Source organism: Canis lupus, chromosome 19 (assembly GCF_048164855.1).
Source record: "Canis lupus baileyi chromosome 19, mCanLup2.hap1, whole genome shotgun sequence".
NCBI lineage: Eukaryota > Metazoa > Chordata > Mammalia > Carnivora > Canidae > Canis > Canis lupus.
In genome coordinates, this window is record NC_132856.1 from 13415479 (window position 1) to 13433404 (window position 17926).

At 33.4% G+C, this 17926-nt stretch overlaps 2 long non-coding RNA genes across 11 annotated transcripts in view; one reads left to right on the forward strand and one right to left on the reverse strand.

The window, feature by feature from the left end:
* The window catches only part of LOC140609906 (uncharacterized), a 170539-nt gene that overhangs the window by 129190 nt on the left and 23423 nt on the right, over nt 1–17926 (reverse strand). The window lies entirely within an intron of this gene.
* The window catches only part of LOC140609904 (uncharacterized), a 71476-nt gene that overhangs the window by 28426 nt on the left and 25124 nt on the right, over nt 1–17926 (forward strand). For 2 of the 7 annotated variants that reach the window (XR_012011616.1, XR_012011619.1), the window contains one exon: nt 17404–17607. The exons of 4 other annotated variants lie outside the window; for them this stretch is intronic. This is a non-coding gene — a long non-coding RNA (uncharacterized lncRNA). Of the gene's footprint in view, nt 1–2114; nt 3294–17403; nt 17608–17926 lie in introns of those variants that run through there. One more of the 7 variants, XR_012011620.1, reaches the window with a different exon arrangement.

Here is a 17926-nt window from a genome sequence, read left to right on the forward strand (position 1 = left end):
CTAGCAAATTGTGCTAGATTAGCTGAATATACATATATTTAAAAATGAATGTAGACCTTTGCCTCATACCATGTAAAAATTAACAAAATGGATCATAGACCTATAGGTAAAACTTAGGACTAAAACTTCTATAATAAAATAGACAAAGTATTTGCAACTTTATAGAGTTTGCAATTTTCATTTTTATAGAACACATTTTAAAATCCAGAAAACATTAAAAATGAGAAATTAAACCATCAAAATTTTAAATGTTGCCTTGAAAAAAACAGCATTTAGGAAACAACAGGACAAGCCACAAATTGGAAGAAAACATTCATAACACATGTATCAGCTAGAGGATTATATCAAAAAAGTGTAAAATACTTGTAACTAAAAAACAAACAAACAAAAACATTTTTTAAAAAGGCAAAGATTTTAAAAAGGAACTTCATCAAAGACAGACAGATCCAGAGACAGAGTCAGAGGGACAGATGGAGAAAAGGGGAGAGATATTAATAGTCAATAAGTGCATGAAAAGATGCTACATCATTAGTCACTGGGGAAACGCAAATTAAATCTAAAATGACATGCCACTACATATCCATTAGACTATCACCTCCAGGATGAAGAAGGAAAAAAAATAAGTGTGTTTCATTTACATTTTAAAGAATCTTCTAGAAGTACTGCATTGCATATACTTTTGCTTACATCTTGAACAAAACTTAGTTGCATGAATATGTCAGCAGGAAGAGAGACTAGAAAATGCCATGTTTTGGGTGAACAAGTTCACAATAAGGAATAAGAGGAAAATGGACATTAAGAGAACTGGAGAACTCCCCAGTTATATAATTATTCCCAGATGTATGTGGATCATGCACTTTCATTTGTTTCAAAAATAATGTTTTGGAATGGCTTGAGCTTGCATTAGGCACAGTTTTGTTTGTTTGCTTTGTCAAATAGTCCTGTGAAATGATACATTACTGCATTTAAACAGCAGGTTTTTAAATAAAAAAGCAAAAGTACAGTGATTGGAGGGAGAAAGAGAGAAAAAAGAAACAGAACCTGCATTGGTTTTATTCTCTCATTCTATGGGACATGTGAAGTTTTATTTTTGTTGAAAATCAATCAATGTATCTGTGCTTTGTGTGAAAAACACCTTTCAAAGTAAAAATTGAGGGATCCCTGGGTGGCTCAGTGGTTTAGCGCCTGCCTTTGGCCCAGGGCATGATCCTGGAGTCCCGGGATCGAGTCCCGCGTCAGGCTCCTGGCATGGAGTCTGCTTCTCCCTCTTCCTGTGTCTCTGCCTCTCTCTCTCTCTCTATGTCTATCATAAATAATAAATAAATAAAGTATTTAAAAAAACAAAAAACAAAAAAAAAACAAAGTAAAAATTGATTACAAGGTGTACATTGATTAACCAAAGTGAAGAAAGAGTGACAAATCTGGCAATATCATTTATTGAACATAAATATGCAAAGATCAATTTTTATAAAGTCATTGACAAATTTGCAGAAATTATATCTCAAAAACTAAAATTATGATACTATTTATAAGTGCAAGGTAATACGAAATGTAAGGTTTCCCCTTTTGAAAAAAACATGCTAACATCTCTTTTTTTTCTTTTTCTTTTCTACTTTTTCTTTTTTTGTGGTTCATCATTGTGCAAGTTCAATCAAAAAATATTTCACTTTTTCTGGTCATTATTACTATTTGTTTCACTTAAGGTTATTATCCTTTCATAGGAAGAAGGAATATTAAAAATGATCTGTTCCGGTTGTCAAATCCATTAAGTATACCACTGATACATACAGAAGTGTCATGAGCTTCAGGTTTTATAATATGAGAAAATGGACTCTTTCTTCTTTGGCAGAAGTGGAATGGATATGAGGAAAATTCTCAGTTTAATTCCCAGTTTTGTCACTGAGTATGCAATCTCTGGGAATCCACTTACTGTTGTTGATCCTTTATTTACTCCTAATTAAAATTTGTATAATACCTCTTACTAAGTGGAGTGCTATAAAAATGTAACTAATTAATGCTATCAAAGTAGACCAAAATCATTAGAGAAATTTCAGAAAGAGCAAAGCATTACCTTTATTTTCATCTGTCTCAATCTCTTGTGTTTCCCTACACAGCTTGTTCTGATGGATTCTTTAACAAATTCAAAATTTGGCGAAAAATTGAAGAATCTATGTATGGTATACGAAAAGTATTAGTTCTCCAACTTGCTGCTTCAGATGTCCCTATATTCAGTTCTACCCACCACAATTGTAAAACAGCATGACTCACATGAACACCCTCATGAGGGGAATTAAAGACAATTATAGTAACAAAGACACAGACAAAATCTGGAGACTGTCACATATGTAGACTAGTGGAAGGGATTAGAGCTAGATAGATCAAGATAGAACAAAGGCTTGCTTAGCTTAGTTTGGCTTTGCTTTGTTTTCCTTTGTTTGTTTCGCCATGTGTCAAATGTGAAGTGGTGCCATCTTGGAATTACTATGGCTTTTACTTCTCCCCTATTCCTATTTGTAACAGAGGTAGTGGTACCCTTGGTAGGCCAGTTCTTTGGTCTTGTTTGAGGAGATATTCCTGAAAACCTCACCTACAGCCTATTCTACTTGCCTTCCTAATTTTGTCAGTATCTAATTAATTCTCTGTTTCAAAAACATTTTTTTTTTCTGAAAGTAGCAAGAATGGATTCTGTTAGGTGCAACTAAATATAATGTTCAGTGTATGCAAACATCAGTAGCTGTTGCTTCTGTTAATACTACTATTAATTTACAGAAAGGAAGATTTTAGCTTGAAGAAAGAAATTTCAAACAATTAAATTAAAATGGAATGGGCTCCATATTGAGGTTGTGAGTTAACCTCCTCCAGAGGTTTCAAAACCATAGAGGCATAAAGAGATATAAAAGAAATTCCCCCATAAGGTATGAGGGCTTTTGCTGTAAACCCCCCCCCCCCCCGAAATTGCTTCTAGTGCTGAGATTTGGTAATTCTATTTTTAAAAGGTGCCACTAGTGAAACCCACAGGAACTGAAGGGGTGTGAAACATTTTATTCAGAGGCAGAAAGAGCGAAAATGAATCTCTTCTTCCCCTTTTGCTTCCAACCCATTATAACACTTGCTGATGAGGCTTCTCAACCTGCAGTTAGCAGCCAGCACATCACTGGGCATGATGCCTATTAGAGTAGCTAGGAAAATTGCTTTTCAACACTGATGTATTGCCTCCATCAGGATTTTGGTTAGTTCTACTATTTGAAAAAAAATTTTTGATTTTGTTTAAAAACATCACAAATACTATATGTTTTTATTATATAGATACATTAAATAACATGAAACATGGTAAAATGTTTGATTTATTTTTATAAAACTTAATAGATGAAGTTATTTACATAGTATACATAAATGAGCACTACCATTACACTACAGTCAAAACTGTGGTAAAACACCCAAGGAAAATAAATCTCAAATTAACAATATTCCAATTAGCCAGAATGTCCTCCATTAACTGGAATACCTTCTCAAATCGCCATGTTGGACTAAGAAGTAAGTCATTATGAAAATAGATCATATATATGTTAGTTCTTGGAAATCACTGTAAATCTCCACAATTTCTCAAAGTTTGGCATTTATAGTTATTTGTCATATATTATAAACACCAAGAAAAACTCTCCAGACATACTTTGAGTTCTATAATAGTTAAACTCACAAGATTATATTTATTAATAAGAGTTGAAACAAGGGAGGATTTCTAATATTTTGATTTCCAATAGAATGTACCATTCCCTGAGCATTCATGATAGTGTTTTGTGGAAGATGACATGGGTCCTGGTTTCAGCTGCTTATGTCTGTGGCAGTAGGACTACTCAGCATCTTCCTGGGGGAAAGAGATAACCTTTTTACTTCATCTGTACAGACTCTCTTCTGGATTCTCTTCTGTCTCTCTGGAATTTTCCCTTGCCGTCTCTCCTATTCTACTCTCTTTAATTCTGACCATAAGTGGACCTTTCCCAGTCCAAATATCCCAAATCCCAATTACTCTGCCAAGAAACAGATACTCTTTTCCTTTTGCCCTGGAGATTTGGCTGCCCTGTTAGTCACCACATCCCAGGGTGAAACTGATCATTTCCTCATTACTGTGTTGCTTCAATTGCCCTGTGTCTGTTAGTGGCACCATTGTTCAGTAATTAAGCCTAGCAATGTCCTTAAAACTTGCCTGGCACATAGTGAGCACTAAAAACTGTTAGCCATTTGTTAATATTGTTGTCAAGTCCTCAGATCTCCATTTTTTTGGTCTTTGAGTCATTAGGCTCCTGATTCTTCCTTCCAAACATCAGTGGACAAGGGTTTTGGATACTATTACTTACTTACTTGTTTCTTAATTACCATCTTTCTGTACCCTTGGATTAGAACTATAATTATCTCTCACTGCTAAAAGAAACCATAACACTAACACACGAATGGTTGTAGCTAAAATTTATATCTATATATAAATACATACATAATATAGATAATAAATATGCGTTAAATATATCTGCATTTATAAATACCTATGTAAGACACTCTGTAAAGCACCTTATTTATTGATTTTAGTCAGGATTATGCTCAGTTGTGTGTAACAAACCCAACTAAATGAAATATGGGCGTATTTCTTTTATATGACAAAAAGCTTTGGAAGTGCTAATCCAGGTCATTCTAGTTAGCCAAGACAGTCCTCAAACATCCAAGTTCTTTCTGTACCACTATCTTTAAAATGTGGCTTTTCTCCTCACACAGAAAAAAAGACTATTCAAGGTCTGGGGATCATTTGGCATTTGCGGCATAAAGAAAATGAAGAGGGAAAGTCAAAATGTATATGTCAATGGAGTCTTTTGCTTACTATGTTTCATTTATCAGCAAATGAATAGCTTTCCCAGAAGTCACATTTAGTAGTATCTCACAATTCTTTGGCCATACTGCATCAAATGGCTACCACTACGTGCAAATAAGCAAATTGATGAAGTAGTCTAAGAACATTGCTGCCTCCTCCCACCCTCAAGTGTATTAGAAAGGCAATACTGGGGAATCGATGTTGATTGGGCAACAAATAGAATCTGCCCAATCATTTAATCCTCATAGCAGTGCTATTAGATGGACATTCTTATATCCCCATTATCAGAGAAACAAATGAAGGCTTAGAAAATTAAGTAACTTCCCCACAGCAAGAACATTTATCAGGTAGGTATTACTATATTCCTGTTTGTAGATGAGGGAGTTGAGTATCAGAAAATTGAAGTACCTTGTCCAGAAGTCAGGAGACAAGCCTGACATATGTAACTACAGAGTCACTCAATAATTCTAGACCTAATACCAGGACAATTACTATGGTCTTCTTGTCCCCACTGTCTCTTTTCCTATGTCCTCCAGGTAGATAAATCATTCTACCGTATACTTTTGGTATACTTTAGATATGTGTCTTCGATCTGCTCGTATACTTCCATTAGCATTTCAGCAGATGCTTTTTTGAGGTTCTGTATCACAACCCTAGGCTCATTCTTGATTCCAAACTCAGATGTAATAGAAGGCTCATGTGAATTCTGACAGCATCTCCACCATAAACACCTACTACATATTTCTGCTTCTTGTCTTTAGAACTTTCTCCAAAACCTCAGGAGCTTGCTTATTCCATGCACATGGAAAAATGAGGATTAGCACTGCTACAACCTGTAAATGATGGTGAAACTGAATTAGTAGATAAATGCTCCAGCCTGACTCTTTTTAAAGAGATGATTCCTTTTCCTTTTTTTTTTTTTTTTTTTTAAAGATTTTATGTATTTATTTGACAGAGAGAGAGCAAGAGAGCACAAGCTGGGGGAGCAGCAGGAGGAGAAGGAGAAGCAGGCTCCCGGCCAAGCAGGAAACTGATGTGGGGCTTGATCCCAGGACCCTGGGATCATGACCTGGGCCAAAGGCAGATGCTTAACTGACTAAGCCACCCAGGCACCCCTACAGAAACGATTCTAAGGCAAATTTTATATGAAGTAGTTATAAGAACATTCCTTTGGTGGGTGTCCTTGGGAGTGTAGCTTGCAGACCTTCAACTACAAGGGACATCATTGAATGAAGATCTAGGCTGCGGGGCTCTGAAATCTACCTCCATATACACACTGAAGCCATGCTGCTCCCATCTAAGGACTGGCAAATCTGCTCCTTGAGAATCCTTTGATGGACAACTTTGACTCTAGCACTTCCCACTGCCCTTTTGAAATTTCTGTGGACTATGTGGCAGTCTGGGATGATTTACCCCCCTCATTTTATCTCAAGACCTTTCCCATAATAGTGTTTTCATATTTAACATAGTCCTGGGATCTCCTTCTTGGAGGACCCAGATTGACACAGCTCCTCAATTCGTCCCTATTGGGATTGCCCACAGCAGTAACCAGTTCAATAATGCACTTGCTATTGGCTACTCTTCCTTTCTTGTCCTTCTTTCCTGATCCCTCACTTTTGTTTCCTGGGATCACCTCCCAGATAAACAAATTGCAATCCCTAAGGCTCTACTTGTGGGGATACCTAACCTAAAACGAACTTCTTTCTAGAGAATAACATTACTATCCGAATTTCTTAGACATTCAGAGTCTGCCACAATTTGTCCTGAAACTACTATTCTTTCTTTCCATTTATTTCCTACCCTAGCATCCAGATACTTCTCTTATTCTCAATTCCCCTGCACCCTTTCCTAAGTACATAGGTTTGTATCATTTTGAAATACAGTATGCCAGTTTCCATCATCATCTGGTACCCTGGTACAGTATCATTGCTCATCAATATTCATTCCTCTTCTAAAAGGGAAGACTGTACATCCCACCTTTTCAACTATGGCATGACCATCTGATTTTCATAAATAAAATATAAAAGAGTAAAATATAAAAGAATTGATGAGTATCACTCTAGGTAGAAGCTTTAAGAGCCAGAACCTACTTTACTAGGCTCTCTTTTTTTCTCTTCTGTAAAGACACATAATATTGAGAATTTCTGTTGTTTCAGGACCCAGTAGGAAAATGATGTGAGTAGAATTGCATCTGAACTATACTGTACATGAAACACAAGTGAGAAATAAAGATTTGTTTTCATAAGCTACTGATATTGGGGATCATTTATTACTGAAGAAAACTTAGACTGTTGTGACAGATACATAATATTCTATATTAAGCTGGATAGAACTTTACAGACTCAGTGATCCACCTGTCTCCCATAAGATACTTGGAATATATGGCCCCAGTTTTTCCTATATCATTTTTAATTTCCTAAGTTCTTTGAAGACCTTATGCCCATTTGCAGCCCATCTGGTTTTCTTCTGATACTGTAGCTCTGGCATGATGACATTTCATTCAGCTTCAAATATTTATTCTAAAAACTTAAGGTCAAATGGTTTTTATAAATAGGCTTTATCTTATTACATTTTGGTACAGAACAACTTTATCTCAATTGTATTCTGGCTATAATCAGACTTGTCAAAATGGAAGCAAATACTTTGTTTTGAGGAAAATTTTCAGATACTGAAAATTTATTTATTGGTCCAGGAGATGTTTGCAAGGAATGAGTGATGTATTCAATGGAATAAATCAGTGGGTTAATTAGGGATTTATTCCTTAACTGCAGTGGCACCCAAAGTCACAAAAATAGGCTAATGAATGATTATAGAAATTGTTTCTGAAACACATGTTCACATCTCAGTGTTAAATGCTAATAATTATATTAGAAATGTAAACATAGAAATGGATCAGAAAGCAAAAATACAGTATTATTTTTTGTTGCTTACAACTGATGTATGTAATATATTACAGTCTAACCTTAATCATTCATTGTTTCTGGAGTATCATTTTAGATTTCCATTTTGTTCTTTTTGTTTTCATTTTAAGAGCAAAGTGCTAAGAAAAGCAGAATGCGTTTTTTAAGAAAACATGTTTAACTGCCAAAAAGAAACATAAGTACTTTAAAATATGAATGTACAGGATGACTCATGTGCCAAGTGTGTGTGTGTGTTTTAACCTGCCCTCTACAAGAGAAGTAGCCCATATGAAAGTGAACTTTGTAGGGTCAGAGTCAATCAGTACTCACTATAAAAAATATTCCCATGTACTTCATGCATTTTCTTACAAATCATCTGCTAGTTCTTTACCCTGTTGTTGCCTAGGCTCCATCTATCAGAGTTTTGTCATAATTTCTGTGAAAGCATTGCAATTCACAGTAAATATTTTGCTCATAGATTATAATAAGAAGCCAACTGTCAGCGAAAAATATTGTAATAAAACAACTCCTGTGCTTATGGCAATTTTGAGTTTTATTTAAAAGTGCTGACTTATAGATAATCATTCAGTCAACACTAATCAAGTTCTCAGTATATGTAAAACACCAGAATAGACACTGTCAGGAGATACAAAACTTCGTGAAAAATTGATAGTCTAACTAATGGGGAATGCCTAACACATCAATATGAAAAATGCATGAGAACATATGGTACTTTTATACAGGTGACCTTTGAACAACATGGGTTTGAATTATGAGGGTTCACTTATATGTGGGGTTTTTGTTTTTGTTTTTGTTTTTTATTTTGATAGATAAAGTATAGTACTGTAAATATATTTTGCTTATGATTTTCTAAATAAAATTTTCTTTAGCTTACTTATATAACACTATATTATATAATACATATAGCATATACAATATGTGTTAATGAACTTTCTGTAATTGGTAAGGCTTCTGGTTAACAACAGGCTATTAGTTAAATTTGGGGGGATTTAAAAGTTATATATGGATTTTCAACTATGCACTGGTGGGAGGGTGGGGGATAGTGAGTGCCAGTACCCATAATCCCCACATTGCTCCAGGGTCAGCTGTATGCATACAGACACATATATGCAAACAAGCATATATAAGTATGACTATACATATGGATAATATGTATGTATGTATAACCTTTCTACATGCTGAAAATTTACTGTCTGAAGTAATAAATCAGTTATTCAAACCATTACTTGTATTTCACTGTTCTTTCTAAAAGGGTGCTTGGCATATAGAGCTTGACACTCAGTAAATTTTAATTTAAAAATAAGTTGGTGAATTAGACCTTAAAAGATAGAGACCAATTTTACAGTTCTCTCAGCAGATTGCACTTCTAAGCTTTATATATTTGATCCTCTATATTATTAGCCAGATGTGGCTTGGGTGACTCTAGGCTATTTTAAAAAATTAATTCCAACCTCCAAGAAAAAAGAGTTACATCACTAAGCATGTTTGCAAGAATACATTCTGATGATTATTCCAAATATTCCAAAAGATTTCAAGCATCAGGCAGAAGTGCTGTAATAAGTGTTTAGAACTCTGAAATGTTATATGAAAAGGGATCCATTTCCAAAATGTTATATGAAAAAGGACCCATTTCTATTGGCATAAGTAAATTCTGGCATGTTTATCATTCATGCAGATCACAAATTCTGATTATCAGTTGTAATTGTCTAATAATATGGCCTGCCCAATAGAAAGGGGTTTTGCGCAATTTAATATAAAGCACCATGGATTAAATCTATGTAACAAATTATTTAAAATACTCTAGGAAACAGAAAAGGGTCACTAATCATTTAAAAGATACTTTCACTGAAAACAAACTACATGCTCCAGATTCTGGAAATGCAAATTTGAAAGTTGATGCAGAAAAAAAAAAGGAAACAAAAAAGTTTCTTGGCCTAAACTCTAAAGAAAAGTTAAAGTTAGGAAAAGGTAAGGGATTCCCACTACTATTGATGGTGGAGTAGTTTATTACAGATCAATTCTCCTACTAAGAACTAAAAAACTACCCAAAAACTGTTTTTGAATGTGTTAAAAAGTGTTGGAGAGCTAGCAAGGTAACCAAGACTTTAGGACTTTGCATTACAGACAAAAGAAAAGTACACAGTCAGTAGATATATGACATTTTTTGTCCTTCGGGGCATTTGCCAATATGTAAGTGGCACAGAGCGGAGACCCAAGGAAGTAGAGTAAAAGGCAGTGGAAAATGATCTGGAAAGTGAAGCAGAACTTTCTAGAAGCTCACAAAGCTGGGAAAACAAGAATTGGAATTCAGGGCCAAGCAAGAAGGAGGGGTCTGATGAGGATCTAGAGTTTTAATTAGAATCCTAAAAAGACCATTCCATAGGAGTAAGAGTGAACAAGTTAATTCGATTAGTTAACACGAAGACTGAAATTTCATTCAAACAAGCTCAATCCCAAACTGGATTATATGTTCTGTTTCTGGTTTAACTGACTGTCAAAAAGCAAAATAAATTCTCCCTGGAAGAAAATAGTATCAGCCAGAGCTTCAGACAATCACAATTTTTCACAGGCAATACCTGTCATTCAGTCAAAAGTTATTAGCCCTGACAAGAGACAGGGCCAAATAATACCAAAAACAAGAGGAAGAGAAAACAGACAATAGATACAAATCCTTAGAAGATTACAATATTGACTTTAAAATAGTTATAATTAATATGTTCAGTAAAATAGATGGAGAATTTCCCCAGAAAAATAGTATTCATAAAGAAGAATTAAATGGAAATAACAGAACATAAAAACCTAACTGTTGATGTGAAGAATGAAATAGAAATGAATAAAAACCTTCATCACAGCAGAAAAAGATTTATTAACTATAATTTATCAATAATAAAATATCCACCCTGAATGAGTAAAGAATAGGAAATAGAGAAATGAGTGTAAGAGACATACAAGAAATGCTGAAAATGTCTAACATACAGATGACAAGTCTCAAAAGGAATGGAGAAAGAGTGGTCTGGAAACAGTATTTGAGAATTTCCCCGAACTTATGGAAGATATCAAGTTAAAGATCCAAGCAGCTATACAAACCTCACACAGGATTTAAAAAAAAAAAAAAGTTTAGGTCAGTATATTATAACTCCAATTACTGAAAATTATAGATGAGTGGTAGACAGGCTATTCCTATTAAGGGGCAGATAGAAAATATCTTAGTCTTCGAGGGCCATTCTGTCCCTTTTGCAACAATTCAACTCTGCTGTAAGCAGCCATAAGTGACATGTAAACAAATAGACATAGTTATGTTCCAATAAAACTTTATAAAAACAGTCAGTGGCCCAGATTTGCTATTGAAACCATAATTTGCTACAGACAAAAGGAGATTTTAAAAGTAGCGAGAGAGGAAAAAAAAAAGTAGCGAGAGAGGAAAAAAAAAGTAGCGAGAGAAAAGAAAACATCACTTTTAACAAAGCAACAACACTGATAGTTGAGTTCTCAACAGAAGTGGTGAAAGCTGCAAGGCAGTGATACTGCATCTATAATTTACTGAGAGAAAATAATTGCCCAATTTCCAATCCAGTCTTAAGGGTTATGAACTCTCTCTCCAAAAAGAAGGCAAACTAAAGATATTTCCAACCAAACAAAAGTTGTTTGTTAACAGAAGAATTTCACTAAAAGAAATACTAAGGAGAATACTTCAGGTAGAAGTAAAATGATCCCAGACAGAAGATAAAAGGAAGACATAAAATTACTGAGCAAGATAAATATGTAGCTAAATCCAAATGGACCCTTATTATAAATAATTGAGTATGTCTTACCTTGACTAAACTATGTACAAAATTAAAATTCAAGTCAAAAATAACCAAGGCACTAGACAATAGAATTAAGTATTCCAAATATGATAGAATTGTCTGGGAATTGGTAAAAATCTTCCTGTATTTTGCTTTCAATTAAATCTAAGACACATGTTGTAATCTCTGGGATACCCAGTAAAATAAGAGTAAAAGGACTTTGTAACTACCCAACAGAGAAGAAAATGAAATATTTTTTAAAAATTCTCAGATAAAAGAAGACAATATACAAAAAAGAAGAAAAGAATGTAAACCAGGAGAAAACAAATGTAAAAAGAGTAAAATGGTAGAGTTAAATTCACTTAAATTATATTACATCAAATGTAATAGATAAACTATTCCAGAAGTAAAAAGAGACAAAGATGGCCAGTGTGGATAAAAAGCTAAAACTCTAATACCTTAAATATAGGATGCAGGAGATAAAAAGTAAAAGAATGGAAAAACAAGAATGGAAAAAGACTTGTCATGCAAATACTAACCTAAATATAGGTGGCATAGAAACATTAAAATCACACAAATTAGACTTTAAGGCAGAAAATATTACATGAGATAACAAAGAGCATTTCATATTGATGTACATATTGATAAAGAGAACTATAAAAACTTAAATGTCACTTGTGGGCACCAAAATATATGCATAGCCTAAAAATAAGTAGAGCAAAAATAAAAGAAATGAAGGAGACAAGAGATGAAACTATAATCAGAGTATGAGACTTTTGCTCATATTTTTTGATAATTTTAGAATAAATAAACAAAAGTAAAGACAAAATATGTGTAGATGATATCAAACAACTAGCAATACAGAAAATTGCATTTAATGATGAAAGTGCACATTTCTTTCTGTACCTACAAAAATTTACATTATGCTAAACCAGAAAATTTCCACTGAGATTTCTTCTTTGACTCAAGTAATTTTGAAATTCATCACTTATTTTCCAAGTAGTTGAGTTTTTCTTGATGTCTTCTGGATACTGACTTTAAGTTTGTTCTTTGAGAATATATATTATATAAATAACAAACCAATCAAGAATAAAAAGAGAAATAATAAATTATCAATAAAAAAAATGAAGAGACATTACTGAACTCATATAGGAATTACAATGATATGAGAGGTTTTTATTAATAAGTTTATGCAAATAATATAAACTAAACTAAATTAAAAAGTGAAAATATGGAAGAAATCAGGGAAAGAAAGCATAGAAGAGCATAACTACCAAAATCAATACTGAAAACAAACAAACAAATAAAAAACCAAAATCAATACTGAGAAAAAATTTAAATCCAAATAATGCTATAGATATTAAAAGGATTGAACCAATAAGAAAATTTCTGATACAGAGGGCTTTGCTTAGTAACTCCTTTCAAAATCTAAAAGAAAAATATCAGTATGAACAAAATCTTCCAGAAAAAAGTAGGATTCCCTTCTCAACTTGTTTTAACAGGCCAACATAAACTTTATTCCACAAACCAACATAGCAATTTATTATATACAAGGAAAATTATAGACTAATCCTCTTGAGAACTAGCCTTTAAAATTCTAAAATATTCTCAGAGGAAAGCAAATTAAGAGAATTTGTCACCAGCAGACCTACCCTAAAAGAACAATCAAAGAAAATTTCCTAAATAGAAAGAAAATAATAAAAGAAAGAATCTTGGGACATCAGGAAGAAATTTTTAAAAAGCAGTTTAAAAAAATTAGCAAGTATAGTAGACTTTCCTTCTCTTCTAGAGTTTTCTAAATTATGCTTGACAGCAGAAGCAAAAACAAAACACTGTTTGATGTGGTTCTAAAGTATATAAGGGAAATATTTAACAAATAATTATAAACAAGGACTGATACATGAACAAAAGGGAGGAAAGGTTTTCATGCACTGTACTCCAATTGGCAAATGAGGATACCATTGGACTGTGATAAGGTGTATATATATATATATATATATATATATATATATATATATATATTATTTGTATATATATATAATATCTAAAGTATATACTAAAAAGCTATACAGACACTATAGATGCATCAAAACACTGTAGGTAGATCAAAATGGTATCATAAAGTAACCTACAGAAAGGCAGAAAGAAGAACTAAGAGAAATGACAGATAACAAAAAAATGGCAGACTTAATACCTAACATACTGATAATTGCATTTAATATAAATGCAAAGGTCTAAATAAACTAATATAAAGTATAAGGCTGCCATTAACTAAAAAATAATGACTCCACTCTATGCTGTCCATAAGAAACTCATTTCAAATATAATAGTATAAGCAGTTTGTAAGTAAGGAGATGGAAAAATAACCATAATCAAATTTCATCAAAAGAAACCAGGAATTACTGCATTGATATCAGATAATGTAGGTTTCAGGGAAGTAAAATATCACAGACAGTAAGGGAATTATACAGGGATAAAGAGTCAATCCGCCAAGAAGATATAATAATCCAAAATATTTATGTACCAAACAATAGGGATGAAAATATGGGAAGCAAAAATGGATAAAACTGAAAGGAGAAATACAAAATCCAAAACTGTTTATGGAAAACTAAACATGCCTCTCTCAAAAATGGGTAGGAAAACTAGAAAGAAAATCAGTGAGGGAAAAATCAACAGTGTGATCAACCAATAGGATCTAATCTACATTCATAGAATACTTCACCAAACAATAGCAGAATAGTTATTATTTTCATCAACATAGAAAATATCATCAACATAGAAAATCAAATACACAATAGAAAAAACAATATGAAAAATCAATAAAACTGAGAGTTGTTTTTTGAGGGAAAACAAACAAAATTGACAAAATGTTAGAATGACTATTATAAAAAAAAGAAAGAAAAAAGAAATAACAAATGGTTGTGACAAAATTGGGCAGCCACAGTTTGGGGTGGTTTTTTGTTTTTTACTCTTTTTAATGAGCCTTTGGCTTTAGTCTCACATCTTACATGATAATTAACACAAAATAGATCATTAACTTAAATGTAAAGCACAAAATTCTAAAATTTTTAGAAAATAATAAAACAAAATATTTGGTATCTGAGACTGCACTAAGAATTCTTAGACTCAACAGAAAAAGCACAATCCATAGAAAGAATTATCAACAAATTGTTACACATATCATAGACACAAAAGATCAGTAACCAGAATACACACAGATAAAGAAGAGTTGCTCAATCATTAGTAATCAGAAAGTGACATACTATTTAATAGGAATCAGAGAAATTTTTGTCAAAAAACTTAATGAACTAGGCGTTTGCAAGGATATGGAGACACAAGAACTCTTACACTTCTTTGGTAGGCTATAAGTAAGTGGAAACACTCTCTGAAGAGCAGAATATTTATCTGTTATCCAGTTACACTGAAGATGTGTACATATTATGGTTCAGAAATTTCATTTCTGGAATGTTTGCCTAGGGGATATTCATGCAACATTATTTATAATATTTTTTAAAAGGAAACAAAACAAATGGCTGATGGATAAACCATTGATATAATCACATGATGGAATATGATACATGTAGCATGTCAAATGAGTGAACTAGAACTTTTTGTGTCCACATGGATTTATATAATTATTTAATAAAAGAGAAGATAATGCAGAAGGACATCATTCACCTAAACTTTTAAAGCAAACCAAATTTAAGTATGTGTAATACATAAACATATGTGTAGAAAGATAAAAACATATATAGGAAGGACTATATACATCAAGTTCAGAATGGGGGTTACTCCTGGGTAGGGAAGGTGGAGAAATAAATGGGTGTTTGCTTTACCTGTAATACTGTATTTTCTAAATGGAGAAAGAGCAATTGAGAAGGAAAGTGAAGTTTGAATTCATTATGGCAAATTATTAACATTTCTTCATCCTAGCTGGTATCTACATAGATATTTATTACAGTATTCTCTTTAATCTTATAATTGCTGGCAATATTTCATAATAAAAAATATAAGAAGCTGGCCTGTGAGATATTTTTCACTAAAAGTACTCAAATACATACTTTCAAGAACATTCTATACAAATACACCCTTAAAAGTCGTGTTATGAGGCTGTTACTCATCAAGTATAGAAAATCTAAATAGGTGTCTGTATAAGCCCTGGGAGATATATGTTAGAGAGTGCAAAAGTGTAACAGGATTTGGAAAGTCTTTTCCAACCAAGAGATCTTACAAATAGAAATTAGAATTGTCCCTAATACTGTGTAAATTTATCAGCATCCTTCATAAAATGAAACTGTAGCGTAATGAATGAAATTAGAAGTCTTTTCCATTTACATTCTGCAAGTTGCACTCACCCTAGAGAAGCAGAATTTCACTTGCATTGCTCGCACCACACCAGACTGCGCCATTAAATATCAATTATCACCAACTTGGTCACGTTTCTTATGTGAATGGACTTAAAGAAAAATCCAAATTTGGGCATCTATTGTATTTTAGACTTCGCTTTTTAACAACGTAACAGTAGTATAGTAATACATTCTCGTTAGTCAAAGTACAAATAACACAAAGTGAAGGTTCTGTTTTGGATCTCCAAAATTCTACTTCAGGTTCTACTTGACCCTCCAGAGCAAACCATAGTTATCAATTTAGAGCAGGGCTTCTGACTGTGTCAGCATTATTGACATTAAGGATAAAACAATTCTTTGTTGTGGGGCTAGCCTTAAGGATGATTAATAGCACCCCTGGCTTCTGTCTCCGATGTGCCAATAGCACATTTCCTGTCCCAACTGTAACAATCAAAAATATCTCTGGACATTGCCAAGTGTCCTTTGGGGGCACAAAATGTGTTCTGGTTTAGTACTGCTATCTATATATATCATTTGAGACTTTTTACCATGCATTATTATATAGTATTTCCTGAATATATTAAAGTATATAGAGATTTATATATGGATTTTTAAAATATAAATTGTATCATAAATACATATTATTCTACACCTTAGTTCTTTTTTTGGTTCTTTTCATCTAGTTACTACATCATGTTATTACAAAACTTTCAACATCTATATCTTTTGTTCATTATTATTTTTTTCCCTATATATCATTCCTTAGTATGGATGTATTACTTTTTAACCATAAACATTTAAGTTCATTTAAATAAATTCAACCTTCTAGAAAAATGGTTTCACCTATCTGCTCCCAGTCATACCTAAAATTAATGCCTTTCTAGTCTGGGTGAGAGTTTCTTTTGTTTTCTACTTCTGCCAAACAGAATAATAATATGCGATACCAATATTTCAAAATGCCCTCAGTCATCTCTCACATGTTTTCTAAATTATTCCAACCCTATCCTCTCATTGCTGATGAAGGAGCCACAATGTCTAGGTATAAATAGGCCTTGGGTTTCATTCATGCAGTACCTATCACAGTCTGTTCTCTTTCCTTGGGCATTTTGAGGCTAAGCATTATTGCAGCTATAAATCACCCATTTGCAAACTCATTTCCCCTGAAAGGGCCTAAGAGCCTCTCGGGTGTCCTGCGTTTGAGAAAACATTGATCTGAGCTGTAAGCTGTGTGGCAAAGTGGAAAAGATTCTGGATCAGGAGCAAAAAGAGCCAGGTTCTGCTCTCATATACCTTAAGCAGGTTCCTTTCTACTCTGAGCCTCTGTGACCTTGACCTCAGACTTGAGTAAGCTGGTTTTCAGGCTGAAGCTCTGAGATTTCATGACTCTTTTAGATTGGAAGACCAAAGTTTTGTGTAGATTTTATTCTGCTGGCCAATAATTATCCTACTGCACATTCCTTATGCTCTTTGTTTTTGTTGTTGTTGTTTTTAAGATTTTATTTATACATGAGAGACAGAGAGAGAGAGAGAGAGAGAGAGAGAAAGGAGGAGACACAGGCAGAGGGAGAAGCAGGCCATGCAGGGAGCCCGACATGGGACTCCATCCCGAGACCCAGGGATCACGACCTGAGCCGAAGGCAGATACTCAACCGCTGAGCCACCCGAGCGTCCCTCCTTATGCTCTTCGTATAGACAAGGTAGAAAACTGGGAGTTTCAACAGTTTCCTGTGTAATGAATTAGCCTAATGATGAAAAATGAAAATACATTTTATGCTAGCTTAACTAGAGTATTAAAAGAATTTTATCTCAAGCGGTCAGCAGCACACTTTATTAGTCAAAATGTTCATTATGTATATGTATATCAGATCACATTATACAGTTTAAGTATGTACGATTATCTCTATTATTTTCCAAAAAAGTTAAAAAGGTTTGTTATTTCCTATATCACAGTATAAATAATTATTTCTCTATGTTTAAATTATTTGAGTTTCTTAAGAGTTGAATATAATTAATCAT